General features: G+C 37.5%; 1 protein-coding gene across 1 annotated transcript in view; it reads left to right on the plus strand.

The window, feature by feature from the left end:
* The window catches only part of CHSY3 (chondroitin sulfate synthase 3), a 140837-nt gene that overhangs the window by 2901 nt on the left and 125904 nt on the right, over window positions 1-12032 (plus strand). The window lies entirely within an intron of this gene.

The following is a 12032-nucleotide window of genomic DNA, read 5'->3' on the forward strand; positions in this document are numbered from 1 at the left end:
GTGCTTGCATCAGAATGTGAACTGCAGACTGTAAGGGAAAATTAGAGGAAAACATTCACAGCATATTGCTATAATCATATTTATTTCCACTTGTGTCTCACAGTTTTCATTGGTGACAATTACTGCAGCTATGTAAGTGTTGCCATGCTGTAAGTTTCTAGAGCATTACCTAAAGGATTTCGAAGCAATCCTTGATGGGAAGCTGTTGTATTTGATGTATGTACTGTTCAGGATGGATTGTTTTAAGCAGATCTTTTCGAGTTTGGATAAGCACGAGACATATCTGTTTGCTCTGCGCCACAGTGTCTTAAAATATATTGTGGCATTTGAAGAATTGCCTGTACATTCTTAATTACTCAGATGTATTTTACTCAAGTTCTTTATTGACAAAAGCAGAAATAGGGGTTGTTTGGTTGGGTTTTTTCTTTTTGAACAGAAATGAAATTTATTACACTGCGTTTCTATGATTCAACTTTACTAATGTTTTTCTTAGCGTAGAACAGTGTTAAAATGGATTAAGAACAAATTTTCCTGTGCTGAAGTAATTTTAGGAATAAATTACTCTATTCAGTAGTAGCATTTTTTAAAGTAATAAGGGTCTGTTGCAGTATCCAAAAAGTTTATTTGCAGTGCCATGACTAAAATTTGTGCTGGTTTCTCTGGAATTATTGTGGTTATTTGCAAGACGATCTTTGTAGATAAAAATAGGCTGAGCATACAACTACAAGAAAGGGTAAAGGGTGAAACCTAATATGATGAATATTATTTCACTTATTTTGAACGATTCTTTAATATTAATATGTGTTTGCTCTTGTGGCACTCCCTCATTAATCAGGAAAAAGCCATTTAAATGGACCCCAGAAAGAGATTATGTGGAACTTAGTGTCAAAAAGTCAGAAAAATGAACTAATTTTCTGTAATAGCATTTTTCTGAATGGCCCAGGGGAAGGTGAGCATTTATAAATGGGTTTGGTAGGCTGCATTGTATGTAAACAGGTGAACGAATGCTTGGTATTAATTAGGTAGAAGTCTTATAGGGGCAAATCTTCTTTACTTCACCATAGAAATATGCTTTTGGAGACTATTTCATTACATGTTGTGAATGCCACTGTGGAATAATACACCTGTTGGTCTGGCAGGGCAGGGAAGGCATTTGTACTGTTGATGGAAATCCATGTAGAGCTATATAGGGTCAGTGGTTCCTAATCAGACATCCAAATTACATGGTGCATTGGCAGCCTCATCTTACACTGACGTGTTTTGGCTGTGTGTGTGCAAATTATTTTACAGTCCTTATTGATTGCTGATCTGTATCAGGTGGCAGCATTAATATTCTGCCTTGACAGTTGTATTGTGGAAGGGGCTTTGGTTTTGTTCTTATGGCTTGACTTGGGGAGAAATCTATGGAAGGGAAGAAAACTGATAGTATTGTCACCATGGTTATAATTTATTTTGATGTTGAATGTCAGGAAATGTTGGCTACAGGCACTGATCTTGGGGTGGAACAAAAAAAATACAGTTTTGGAGACTGAGCTTCTGGGCAGTCATATAAATCAGCTTTTCATGGTGGGATTGACACATGAAAACAAACTTTTTGAAAAAAAAATCTTGCTTGTATGGGATCTGGAATAGAGTGACATCAGTTTTGGTTGTCAGTTGCTGTTAAAGGACCTAGGTCAATGTAATAAAGAATAGAAGAAGAAAAAATGTGTTGGGCATTGCAATAGTCCCTAGTAATTTCTGATCAGTATTTCTGTCTGATTCTGCAGAATCTTTGACTCTGTTTCCAGTGCAGAAGCTGCTTGGGAAAATGCAGATGTTTAAGACAAAGCTGCTTAGGATGTTATCCTAGCATTAAACCTATTTACATGGGAAGCAGTGAAATGGGGTGTCTGGAAAGAGAAGCTGCATTTGTGCTTTGGCACAGTTTGTACTGTGTGACAGTATGATATTCCACCTGAGCAGATCTCTGTGTTGCAGATTGCTATATTATTTGGTGAAAAGAGTGATTTTTTTTTTTTTCCTGGGGGATTAAAGTTGTTTCTTTGTGCTTTTTCATTCCTGCATTTAATCAGAAATGCTCTCTATGTGCTAGAAGGGGAATATTCATTCAGATACACATGCACAAAATCTAAGGCTGGGGCCAGGATTTCCTTTATAACCAGTTGCACTTTTATCCTGAAGTCCTCTTGTTCTGTGTACGTATTAAACTGAGTCCTGTTGAGCTGCAAGATTATTGTGAACTTAGTTGATTTTGGTAAGATAAAGAATTTGCTTTTTGTATATATTGGTAAAGACCAATGTAAGCTGGAAACAATTACATTAAAATTCATTGGAGCTTTTTAGCTCCAGAAGGGTTGAATCCCTGTTGCCTCATTTTTTACTAGATTTCTTTTCTAAGATCTGGATCAGAAAGACAAAGAGTTGCTGAGAAAACCTGAAATGCTTGATCTTTGCTGGGTGGTTCAGCTGGTGTAGTTGACTGGCTGCCTGTCAGAGTTTGTTTGCTGCTACTTAAGGTTAGTCAGTAAGCATATGGTAGCTTATATGCATAATATGCTTGCTGACAAGAAGAGGGTAGCAATTTTGGCTTCTTTATTTTTTTTTAATTTTTTTTTGTTATAAGAATAAATAAGAAAAGAAGAGATTTACGAGCCTACAGTGAAGTACTCTTGTGTTTTGAGTTTTCTGGAGTTAAATTCTAGCTCTGCCAGATTTGAAGCCAGGTCTAAAGATTGGGACTCCCACGTACCCAGTGATTCATGGCTGAGGTGATGAGCCTCTCTCTGTCTCTGCTGATGGAGCTCCTACTCTAAATAAAGAATTAGTCATTAGATTGCTGAGAGAGTGAATCTAATGACAGTGTTTTTAGGGTCCTTTGTGAAAAATGGAGGACAGAAGGAGGAGACACTTGGGTTAGTGTCTCTTTTTGGTTGCTGTACAGTTCTGCTGGACTTTTGCAGCCCTGTGATGAGCTGGGACAGGGGAGGATCTGCTTTGCTGAGCATGAGCATCAGGAGAAAAGGAGGTGGCCATAGCCAGGAATAAAGGACTAGCAAAATGTGAAACTGCTGTCTTGGCAGCAGCTTAGATTCAAATTGTCTGGACAAAGCAACAGCTGAACTGTAGCCTAGATCTAGACCATTTCCTTGCTTCATGAGAAGGTATCTGCTAGAAGTGTATTTTAGATGGATCATTTTTTTTTTTTTTCTACAGAAGATCCACCCTTGTCCTGGTATAATTTTTTGATTATGTTTTAATTTATCCTTTGTTTTGATGATGCTGTAATTATTGAGGTATAATAAACCTTACAAATTTGTCTGAAGTATCTCTGTTAGTTTTTGTAAGGTCATACCATTTTTTTGCTTTTCCAAATCAGAAACTAAGCATTAAAAGGGTCTTTTGTTTTATTTTTAGAATCCATGTTTCAAGCTATGACTCTCTTACACTGATTTTAAAGCCTTCAAATGTTTTTATTTTAAAGGAATGAAGAAATTAGCTTGATTTTAGTGAGTCATATGTTTCCTATTCTTTTGGAAACAAAAATATAGTTAAGAAGCTGTGCTTCCTTATTTGGCTGTTTAAGAGGGACTTGAGTATAGAGGATGATTTGAAATAAAGGGCTGATTGCTTTAGCTCTTCTCCCTTCTCCCCAGTTTTTTAAATATATTTTGGGTTTCAGAAGACCATTTTGTAATTTATTACCTAAGATTTGAACAGATCAAATAGTGTAGTTTCGTAAAATGTCTAAATAAAAAGCTATGTAAGAAATAAGTGGCCACAACGATTGAAGAAGATATTGTCAGGGTGTAAATGCTATCAGAGAATGTGTTTTTTTAGAAAATGAAAAACATTAAATGCAGCATAAAATGTCTAAAGAAAATTCATTGATGTATTTGTATCATATATTCAAATGCTTGCAAAGCTTTTATTTTTGTAGCCTTTTTTTTCCCTTTTTATGGATGAAAATCGTGTCGACTATCTTACAGAAGAGACCCATAAGGATTATTAAGTCCAGTGCTTGCTAAGTTCACTTTAGACTTAAAAACTACATTCCTCCAAAGCATCCTATACAGTATTGATCCTTTGGTATTGTGTAGTTGATGTTGAAAGAAAATATGGTATTTTGTACATACAAGTAGTCCACATAAATGATATATCTATTTTTCCCATTTTTTTTCTCCCCTTTGTTTCCAAAGTTCAAGGAAAACCTTAGAATAGAGTCTCATTACTGCAACATTCTTTTAGTCAAAAAGCTCTCTATTATCCTATTTGTTGTTGATTCCCACTAGTTACAGTAAATGTTGCAGTAAATGTCATGGGAAAATGCCTCTTTGGACAAAGCTGTGTACTCAGAAACTTTTCCTTTACAGTGCATTGGTATTTTTACTGTCTCTGGTGGTTCTAGAACTTTGTAAACCATTTTATGTCTCTTCCTCTAAAAATACTCTGTATTTTCTGTTTTAAGTTTTCCTTCCTGATGTATTTTAATCTCTCATCTGAGGCTTTATCTCTCTCTTTGGTGAAGATCAGTACTGAGCTTTGAGTTCAACCCTGTACCAAACAGAAGCATTAGAGGTGTGTGTGCCTTTGATGATGATAGGATGCTATTTTGCTCATTTTGGGCACTGGAATGATCAGTCTTGAAGCAGCAGTGCCCACCCCCACTTAAGCTGCTGAATTTGGACAGCGTCATTAAGTAGTTACATAAATGCAGCCAATACTTTAAATAAAAACCAGGAAAACACAGAGTGATCCTAGAATAAAAATGCACAGAAGAATGGATCCTTGCAGTAGGGGTCTTTGAGGGTATATGAAAAGAAATCAGATGATTCCAGAGGCCTTAGAACTTTTTGTATAAATGCACATTTTCTGATACAGGATTGCTTGTGTGCTGTCTTAACTGTTTATTATCAATATCTATCCGATTATTGATGTTAACGGTGGCTATCAAATTTCTTTATGTGATTCTTACCTGGTTAGAAAAATTGAGTTATATTTTCATACTATTGTAGTACAGTGTTTCTATGTGTACATGATACAAATAACTGTAAACCCTTAAATGCATATACTATTGTTGTAACCATGGTGCTAAATTGGGTCATTACTCTTGCCCTGTGTGGCTCTGTCTGATCCTCGGAGTGCCAGCCCTGACTGTGCTGTGCAGACTTCCTGCTCTTTCTCTGGCTTTCTACATAACCTCCTGTCATTCGTTTTCTCTTTTATGTGGGGAATCTGGGGAGACTGCCTGAGGGCACTGCCTCCCTTGGGTTCCTGAACCCTGGGGGCTCCTTGTCTTCTTAGCCATTGATCCTGCCATGATCAGCTTGGCTAGGATGTTGAGGAATGTCATGGTGAGAAAGCAGAGTCATCCCTGGTATTTGCATGTACCTGAGTCATTAGTGTTTCCTCATGTGGCTCAGCACAACAGCAAGAGCTGGAGATACCATTTTTTGGTGTCTTTATTATGACAGATGCATTCCCATAGCTACCACAGAGGTGTGCAGAAGTACACACAAGCCTGTGTCTGTCGTCCACTGTATGAGGGCATCTGATCTGTGGAGCCAAGAGCTGAGAGGGCCATTTCTTACCTGGTTGAGTGCTAAGGTTTCTTACATTTCTATCTTGGTTTCATGTTTAGTATCCTGTGTTTTCTGCTCTGCCCCAAGAGGAAATATTACTTTTCCTGTTTGGAGTTGTACAGCTGTGTACATTTGGTGCTGAGTTACCAAGTTTCTGAAAGACTCTGGGGCATGTTTTCTTGTCCCTGGTATGAAGAATGAATGGCTACACCTTCCTTCCAATGTGTTTTTATTTAACAGCATGGAGGACTAAGTGAGCTAGCTAACAGCTAAGAGTCACTTGCAAATATTTGAATATTCTTAAAGCAAGTTTTTCGAAGTTTTTCCTCTTTAAGAATAAGCTCTTGTTTGACTTACCAAGGGATCCTGCAGACAAGAAGAAAAGAAGTTCCTAAATTATTAGAAATTATTATTATTGTGTCTTTAATTCTGCATATAGGTATTCTGAGCCCTGTCTCAGTGTCTCTGAATGTTTAAAGCTAACCATGTAAGACTTTTTCTCTCAAGTTTGCTGTCATTTTGTTGGAAATATTTTCTCAAGACTTTTCTGCTATTGAATATATCTAGGTGGTACTTCCACAGATGTCTAGTGCAGAAGTCTAGGTGTTAAAGTGCTTAAAAGAGTGCTTGTCATGAACTGATGGAATTGTGGTGCAACTATTGTAAGAGAGATCTCATTTAAATCCACCAAATTATCAGTCTTTACAATGTCCTGTTACTGTACAAGGAATAAGCTTCATTTTAAAAATGAGAGTAACACATGAATAACTGCATTAGTGTCAGCTTTAAGTGAATTCATGAAACAGGAAGATAAAGCCCTTTTTTCTGAAATAGTTTTCTGTACTTTACTTTAAAATAAAATAAACCTAACCACGTAGGAAGCATTAGTTTCTGTAGATATTTCCAGCATTACCTATGCTTTCAAAGTTTTGTCTTTCCTACAAGTTCTAAAATAACTGTGTTTCTCATGTACAGATCTGATTGTGGTAATTGGTCATGCTTTAACTAACAGTTACCAGTTAACAGTTTTGTTAAAATGTCTTACCTCAACCTTTCTGAAGATGAATGGTTAGTTGAAATGAAATAGCGGAGAGTTACTGAACGTGTGTATAATCTTCTCAAAGACACAGATAGTCCACAAGTTGTTTTCCTCCTGCTCCTTCCTGACCTCCAGTGTGGATGGGTTTTGTTACTTTTTCTGAGCTATTCTTGTATCTCTTCTCATTCCAACTTAGAAAAATCTCATAGGGGTAACATTTTCCTGACTTTCCAAGGTCACATCTTCTGAGATCAAAAGACATGCCTCTACTGAAATGCTCATAAAAGAGAGAGGCTGGAAGCTGTAAACAGAAGTTTAAAAATATTTGAAAAAAAAAATTATTTGAAATAAAGGCTAATAAAATGTACTCTTGAAACTAATGGAATACTACAGTAGGATATGTCTTTTTTTAGAAGAATAAGCTTTTTAGCTACTATTCCAGTTTGTGTGTTTCTTGGGAGTTTTCTTCAGGTAGACAACTAGCCATAAAACGTAGCTGGATCATTTGAAGTCTTGCTTTATTTTACGGTTCTCCTTACCAAAGCACTTGCCAGCTCTTTTCAGTTCTTATGTGAGAAGGCATATATTAACTCATCATCAGCAAATGCTGCTGTACCATATTCTCTGCAATATGCTTTTATTTAGTCACTTCATTGCATTGCATAACACAAAATACTTGAAGAATACCTCACGTATTAAAATTGTAGCAAGAATTGCCAGCTTTGAGGAGTTTATTCCATCAGACCAGTGCTGGGTACTGATTTAAGCTCCAGATGAGTGTCAGATTGGTCAAATTTTAGTACATATTTGGAACCGGGGAGCAAATAAATGTGTAGTTCCACCCCTGCTGCAATATTTTTAGCTTCTGGGTATTACTCTAAGCAAAGAATTTTGGCGTGCCTGTAAGAAATCTTTTAAAGCATTCATATACTTTTGAAAATAAAGAACATCTTGAACTAGAGGCATAATTTAAGAAATTCTGGAGGAGGATAAGCAGCCTGGTAGCTGATACAGGCTTCTTGAAGGCTGTTTTTTGTATAATTTAGTCTTAAAAAGAACCTAGGAAAGGAGTTAGCTTTTTTTTTTTTTTTTTTTTTTTTTTAATGTAGTGGTACTGAGATATATTTGCATTATCTTTTATGTAGTACTCTTGAGATACACTTTCAACACATTGGTTGAAGTTTTACCTTTAGTGAAATGAACACTTAAAAATATTTTTAAAAAGCTTAAAATAAGTCTTCTGGAATATGTTGGTTTAACCATACAGTTGAATACTGAAAGCTGAAACCTGAGGTTCTGACTGGACAGATTGTCTGGTATTAATTTTTGGTTTGTCACACTTTATTTAGAAACTTGGAGCTGTTCATTTTAATAAGCTTAAAATAGGACGGTAAGCTTTTTGTTTGTTTGGTTTGGGGTTTATTTTTTTTTTTTTTTTTGTGTGTGTGTACTTGTTACTTTGAAGGGCTTTATACTTTCAAGAGTGCATTAAAGTGCTTTGCAATGCTTTTAAAACATTTGAGAACCTAAGTGGTTTTGCTTTTTTTTCTCTTTTTAAAATTAATTATTATTTTTTACAAACATTCAAGGGCAAGTAACATCTGAAGGACAAATATCTGATCATCAGGGACACTGCTTCTTTTGGCTCTGCATTTGGTGGTATAAGAGAAGTGCTTGTTCATGGGGTCCTTTCTGAGTGAATGTGCTCCTCATGGTGTATGAGGATGCAATGTATGCATTGAAGAAATGCAGCATTTCTTTAGCAGTATGTATGTGGCTGCAATGCAGTGAAAATATATGTGGCCTTTGATGCTTCATGAAGCACACACTGTAGCTCTGCATGCACAGAAATGTGCATGTGTACTTACATATAAGTTTAAAGCTTGTGCCTAGGTGATAACCAAGATTCCTGAGACATGCGTGAAAATCCTTTGGAGAAAAAGCTGTGCTTCTAAGTAATTACTGTGGTGTCTCTACTGTAAAGCTTAAGAACTTAGCTTTCAGTTTGTTTTAAATTTGTCCTTCCAGTTAGATAGATCTGTGTCCTTTTGTTCTGTATATATATGTATATATATATATTTAACATAGCTTTTTTAGACTTCTTTGAAAGCTTTTTCTTTACTGCTGCAGACTGTAGTACACCTATTATCATAATGACTTTTCATCACAGAAAGTGCCTATCTTATGGATCAGCTCTTATCCTACTAGAATTGCACAAGTTCCTACTGTTGATCATGACAAAACACAATGAGTTTTTATAGTATTTTTTATCAGTTTGGAGTAAAGTTTTCTGAAGTGCAGTGAGTTCCAGAAGTAAGGAAATTTTGCTACAACAAATGTATCTGATGACTAAGCTTTTAGGAAAGTGCTTAACTCAGTAGATGAAACTGTGCTTTTGATATGTTTAATTGTTCTTTTAAAATAATCTGCTAGGTGTGACTCCAACCTGCAAGAAGGAATGAAAGCAGGTGCTAGTACTCTGCATCCTGTTCTTCTGTGCTATATTTTTGTGGTTTCTTTTTTCTTCATTTAGTAGGGGGAAAACCTGAGGTAGTTAACAATAGAAAATGTCAAATGGTCGAATGGTACAAAATAATTTTGAAAAATATGATACTGAGGGCCATGTAAGTATATATGCACTTCTTTCCTGGGATTTACTGTTTGAGGCTTACTTGGAGTTATGGAGTGTGTCTGTAACATCCTTGCAAAAATTTATTATTTTTTTACCTTCAAGAAAGAATTCTCTACCAAAACTATGCGTTGGGCATTGCTCCATCCTTGCCATAGGAAGCTGGTGCTCATGTCCCCTGTTCCAAATCTGCTAGTCTTACTTTTTTAGTCTATTAAGTCCAAGAATGAACACCTTTCTATCTTAAATTCCTAACCATGCTGTGCTGCTGGCATGTGTGCTTGAAGGTGGCAACTCTGTTATGGGAGTGAGATATAAAAGATGTATAGTCTTTGTGGGGCAGAGAGCTTTGAGTGAGCTAAGATTGCCCTTCTTTTTGCAGCATGCTTATCAACTTGCCCAGCCTGAGTTTCCTAACTCATGGCTGGAAAAATGTTTTGAACAGCAGTGGCTTTATTATTTTAGCTGTACTCCTCCTAGGAAAACTGACTGCCCATGTCTTGGATGAGTGGACTCTCTGTTGGGTAAAACACTATCAGCATTTGAGAGAGAGACGGGACTGCTGATTCATGATCAGAATCTGAATTTACTGTGAGCTATATATGCTTATGCCATTTTCAGGAAGGCTAGTAATTTTTTACTACATTCATCTAGTTAAGCGTGACACAGGCAATTCAATCCTCTTTCCTCAGCCGGAATTGATCCAATCTTCTTGTAATCTACAAAGGTCTTTCTGCTCTCACCAAGGGATCTTGGTTATCAAACTGCATATGCTAATTGAATGTACAATACTATGAGTCTCAGTTACAGTTACCACAAAACACTGGAGGGCTGGGCACAGACCCTTGTGCTGAGTGGAGGTAAATCCAGTTGGTGGCTGATTGCTAGCACTGCTCCCCTGGGAACAGGATTTTGGTGGCAGTTCTGTTTGATATCTTTATTGGTGGTGTGGACTTGGGGATTGAAGGCACCCTCAGCAAATTTGTGGATGACACAAAGCTGGGTGGGAGTGTTGATCTGCTCGAGGGTAGGAAGGCTCTACAGAGACCCAGACAAGCTCTATCAGTGTGCCATGAGGCTCAATAAGGCCAAGTAATATAATAAGGCTCTGCTCTTCAGTCTCAGCAAACCCATGCAGTGCTGCAGGCTGGGGGAGGAGTACCCTGAGAGCTGCTTGGCAAAAAGGATTTGGGGGTGCTCGTTGAGAGCCAGCTCAGTGTGTGCCCAGGTGGCCAAGAAAGCCAATGAATTGTGAACCAAGAATGGTGTGGCCAGCAGGACAAGGGCAGTGGCCATCCTCCTGTGTTGCATTGCTGAGGCTGCACCTTGAGTCCAGTTTTGGCCCCCTCTTGCCTCCAGGACACTGAGGTGCTGGAGCTTGTCCAGTGAGAGCCAACAAGGAACATGAGAGGACTAGAAAACATGTCTTGTGAGAAATGGCAGAGGGAGCTGGGTTTGCTTAGTCATGAGAAGAGCAGGTCCAAGAGATGTCACTGCTCTCTACAGCTCCCTGAAAGGAGCTGTGGTGAGCTGGGGGGTGGTCTCTTCTACTGTGCCTGCAGTGAGGGGATCATTCAGCTGAGACAGGAGAATCAGATTAGGTATTAGAAAAAAAAATAAAAAATCTATGTTAGGGTGGTCAAGCATTGGAATAGATTGTCCTGGGTGGTGGTGCAGTTGCTTTCCCTGGGGCTGTTTAAGAGGCATCTGAATCTGATGCTGAGTGATGTAGTTTATGGGTTACAGTGGTAGTGCTGGGTGTGTGGTTGGACTTGATCTTGGAAAATCTTTCAAGTTCTGTGATTGTATGAATGCTCAAAGCAGGAGAGGGAAATACTGGAAGGAGGTGGGTTGGAATAACAGACTGACTTGCCTTTGAGTTTGGCGAGTTAGAAAATAACTGCCACAAATCAGCTGCTTGTGGCTGGGTTTCATGCACACAAGTAGGACTTATTCATGAGTTTTTGCCTGAAGATAGCATGTGGTATTGATGCTCTGTGTCTGTGTTTAGATATACACATAGGTGTGCGTGGAGGTTTTTATTTATATATTTAAGTATATTGCAGGGTATGGGCATTTGCCTTTTAATCCACTTTGGGGAGTGAATAATGACAAAGACCACTTGATAGTTTGTTACCAACTTTTTCTGGAGACTGTTTATTACTATAGCAATTGCTGTGCCTAGAACTATCTGGTAATGTAGACCCTTCATCCCCCTGTAAGAATCCAGCATTAGAATGTTATGTTTCTGCTAAATATGCCAGTTATTTTCTATAGTATCCACTTACTGCTTGTGTTTTGCTAGTTTGTGGAGGAAACATCCACATTGATCAGAATAGGATTTCCATTAGCAATGTGTTGTGTTGATAAAATGCTGATAAAATTTCATGAATTCAGAAGGGGAAAAATCTAGCTGAGAACCTCAGAACAATTATGTTCCTGAGCATAGGAGAAGTAAAACTTTTCGTAGTTTGGAATGCTGGTGGTACTTACTTTTTTAAATGTAAATATACTCCAGGAGTAACATTCCTGCAGAGTAAGTCCAGAACTGCAGGAACTTCTTGCCTATCTCAATCTAAAAACTTTACTGTTGCTTATTGGAATGTTTAGTTTATACTAGACTCAAAATTTTAGTAAAAATCTTCATCGTTAATTTTTCATTGCGAAATATAATTTGGAGACCTACTGTTCCTTGGAAGCAGCCTCCAAAAAGATCTTTTTGAAGATTCTGTCACAAATCTGCGACATCGTCAACAAAAACAAATGAATTTATGTTTTTACT

This window comes from Oenanthe melanoleuca, chromosome Z (assembly GCF_029582105.1).
Source record: "Oenanthe melanoleuca isolate GR-GAL-2019-014 chromosome Z, OMel1.0, whole genome shotgun sequence".
NCBI lineage: Eukaryota > Metazoa > Chordata > Aves > Passeriformes > Muscicapidae > Oenanthe > Oenanthe melanoleuca.